Below are 269 nucleotides of genomic sequence, written 5' to 3' on the forward strand. Positions count from 1 at the left end.
CAACCATCTCATGTTCAGATGTGATATAGGCAGTCTGGCCAAGACAGAAAAGAGCATAATGTGTAACTCTGGATGAAATCTCCTGCACATATTGCTAGTAAAAAAAAAAAATTAAAAGGGGTGGGGGGAGGGGGAGGAGGAAGCAGATGTAGGGAATAAATGCAAAGGAAAAACTTATCAAATAAAGACGATTTATATCAGGTAAGTTAGGTGATCTCCAAGGAGAGACAGAGCTAGGAACAGGCTAGTGTCTTTTTGGAGAGCATGAA

Source organism: Cygnus atratus, chromosome 2 (assembly GCF_013377495.2).
Source record: "Cygnus atratus isolate AKBS03 ecotype Queensland, Australia chromosome 2, CAtr_DNAZoo_HiC_assembly, whole genome shotgun sequence".
NCBI lineage: Eukaryota > Metazoa > Chordata > Aves > Anseriformes > Anatidae > Cygnus > Cygnus atratus.